Raw genomic sequence first — 3,735 nt, forward strand, 5'->3', positions numbered from 1 at the left:
ACAAGTTGCTCGCAAGGTTCAAAAATATAAGGTTCAAATGGCTCTGAGCACTATGGGATTTAACATCTGTGGTCATCAGTCTGCTAGAACTTAGAAGTACTTAAACCTAACTAACCTAAGGAGATGACACACATCCATGCCCGAGGCAGGATTCGAACCTGCGACCGTAGCGGTCACGCGGTTCCAGGCTGAAGCGCCTAGAGCCGCTCGGCCACACCGGCCGGCTGCACGCAAGGTTGCGAACAAAAATATGTTCTGAGTTCAGTGTAAACGCGTCTTAATGCATCAGTTCTGGACTTCATAGAGTCTCGAAAGAGGAAGAGAGGTAGCTCAGAAACAAAAGTTGACGTTCACATCTTTTTCACTCGAAACGTCCCTATCGATGTGTCAGCTGGTCTCAAGCAATGAGCTCGGTCGTGTCGTGCGACAGCAAATTAAGTTATCAGGCGACGCGCGATAGCGCGCGTTTCGTCACACGAGTCGGCAGGAGCTGCGCGGCGGCACGGCGCCAGGTAATTAAGAGGCAGGTAGGAAGGTAGGCAGGCGCGGCCCGCAGCCCGGAGCCGGTGGAGTGGGAGGGCGTGGCGAGCGCGCCGCGCCGGCCGGCGATCGCTCACCCCAGCGGCGGCAGCAGCGGCAGCCACCACACGTCCCCGCGGGACACGTGCAGCGATCCCCGGCCAGGGCGGGGAGGAAGCTGGCCGCTGCTCATCTGAATACGCAGCGCCGGTTCCCACGGCAAGGCAGGCGCTGGCTGGCGGAGCCACGGAGCGCACGCGGCGCGACCGCCTAAACCAACACTGCCGGCCGCGCTGGACGTTGACCAGTTGACCGCTGTCCGTGGCATTTGTTTCGGCCGTCAGGCGCCGGGGTAACTTAATTAAGAGCTCCTGAGTAATGGCGGGGTAACGCGCGCTTATACCCGGCTAGCGTGTGTGTGTGTGTGTGTGTGTGTGTGCGCCTCGAATGTTAATTTAACGTCCGCGTACGTCTGTATAAATGTATTTCACCTGCGTGCTTTCTCTTATTGTTTGTACAATCCATTTCGGGCGCCCGGCAGTTCTCTCCGCGCGCCGCGCCAGAATGAACCGGCTGAAGCGCGATGTATCTCAGTCGAGAGCGAGTCATCCATCGTCCGCGTTACGTCTGCAAAGCGAGCTTAGCGGTGACAGTGACGCTACTGTTGGTTCAGAGGTGGGTCCTGCTCTTCTGCTTATGGCGACGGAACGTGCACCGTGAGATGTTCTGAGGGTACTTCTGGCACAGGCAGATCCTCACTGTAGGGTAAGGGGAGGAGTTGTACGGTCGATAAGACATTCGAAACCCTCAAAAGACACTCATTATAAAAAAGATGTTCATGTTGGGTTGGCTGATGAGCCAACACCGTGTTACTAGAGGAGGCCGAAATGCCAGCCGATTTAGCTCACTCAGGCTGCCGTGAGGAGGGAAGAACTATACTGACGTGAGGTCTGGAACATGACAAGGAATTAGAATTCAGAAAGCGGACGGAAGTAGTTTGATACTTAACTTTAATCCATTATTGATGAACGTCGCTATTGGCGGTACATGATTCCCAATATCAATATCAATAGTAACTGAATATGGCGCCTTGCTAGGTCGTAACAAATGACGTAGCTGAAGGCTCTACACGTCTCTACAAATGAGAGCGTATGTAGACAGTGAACCATCGCTAGCAAAGTCAGCTGTACAACTGGGCGAGTGCTAGGGAGTCTCCCTCTAGACTAGACCTGCCGTGTGCCGGCGTTCGGTCTGCAATCACTGATAGTGGCGACACGCGGGTCCGACGTATACTAACGGACCGCGGCCGATTTAAAGGCTACCACCTAGCAAGTGTGGTGTCTGGAGGTGACACGACAGTTCAATTTCTTCCCAAATATAATTTTCCACAATTCTTGTGGTGTCACCACCAGACACCACACTTGCTAGGTGGTAGCCTTTAAACCGGCCGCGGTCCGTTAGTATACGTCGGACCCGCGTGTCGCCACTATCAGTGATTGCAGACCGAGCGCCGCCACACGGCAGGTCTAGAGACACTTCCTAGCACTCGCCCCAGTCGTACAGCCGACTTTGCTAGCGATGGTTCACTGACAAATTACGCTCTCATTTGTCGAGACGATAGTTAGCATAGCCTTCAGCTACGTCATTAGCTACGAGCTAGCAAGGCGCCATTAGCAGTTACTATTGATGCTGTAAAACATGTACCGTCAAGAGCGATGTTCACCAATTATGGATTAAAGTTGAGTATTCCAGAAGATACGTGAGTTTTTTGCTAATCTCAATTCCTTGTCCTGTTCCAGACCTCACGCCAGCCTGCGTGAGTTTAAACGCGTGCCTTTCGGCTTCCTCATAGTGGGTTGGCTGTCTTGCCAATCCACAACAATTCTCATCTAACAGTCGCAGAATAAAGCAGTATGAAAGATGACAATGAAGTCTATACATTACAAGATATGTTTAACACAGGGTAATCTTCAGCTCACCAGATAGTATGGTAAAATGCACCTACAACAAACACCTTCCAGAATGAGATTTTCACTCTGCAGTGGAGTGTGCACTGATATGAAACTTTCCTGGCAGATTAAAACTGTGTGCCCGACCGAGACTCGAACTCGGGACCTTTGCCTTACGCGGGCAAGAGTTCTACCAACTCAGCTACCCAAGCTCGACTCACGCCCCGCTCTAAGCAGTGTCTCCCCAATATCATTTCTTTGAGGAGTGCTAGTTCTGCAAGGTTCGCAGGAGAGCTTCTGTAAAGCTTGGAAGCTAGGAGACGAGGTACTGGCAAAAGTAAAGCTGTGAGACCGTGGCCTGAGTCGTGCTTGGGTAGATCAGACGGTAGAGCACTTGCCCACGAAGGGCAAAGGTCCCGAGTTCGAGTCTCGGTCCAGCACACACTTTTAATCTGCTGGGAAGTTTCAACAAACACCTTAATGACAAATTAGACACACAACGCATGTGGTCCCATTTCGTCACACGACTCGGCGGGAGATATATTCAACACAGGGTAGTATTATATATGGGACAAACAATGACATACAAAATAAGTTACATCTGTTTCTGCGGAATTTTATGCAGAACATTGGGAAAGAAAGTCCACAGCCATACTCTACTAAACCTCTACAAGGTTATGGCTATATCAGCACAGGTCTATGGAAGTGAAACCTGGACTCTGTAAGAGGACATCCTACACTAGCGTTATCTTTCCTCAACAGCAGTTCTCGATACCAGTATTATTTTTCGAATTTTGGTAAGGTCAGTGTTATCCCAGTTGCCTTTCAGAAAACTGTCATATAATTTTATACACAGTGTGTTATATTTCAAACTAAAATTTATGTAAAGGAAATACTTTATAAAATATTTTAGTCTCGATGTTACAATCGATAAGTACTAGTTCTGAATGTACAGTTAAAATTATTTTTCTCAGAAACATTTCAAATTAAGAATTATTCACACACTTAAAATTTCTATTATTAATTACACAATCCTGTACTGTTTACTATATTTACTTCTGGATTCATTTATTAAATGATAATAGAAGTTAGTGATGTAACAGACTAGTAGAAATTCGTTTGTTAAGAAAAACTGCAAACCCTTTGGAATATTGTTATTTCCGCAGACTGTGAAAGTTGCAAGCGTTCCTACAATGTGATCGGACGTATTTTTGTATTTTTGTAATTTTGACTTTGTAATGTGAAAAAACAAAATATTGTATGATAT

This window comes from Schistocerca cancellata, chromosome 5 (assembly GCF_023864275.1).
Source record: "Schistocerca cancellata isolate TAMUIC-IGC-003103 chromosome 5, iqSchCanc2.1, whole genome shotgun sequence".
Taxonomy (NCBI): Eukaryota; Metazoa; Arthropoda; class Insecta; order Orthoptera; family Acrididae; genus Schistocerca; species Schistocerca cancellata.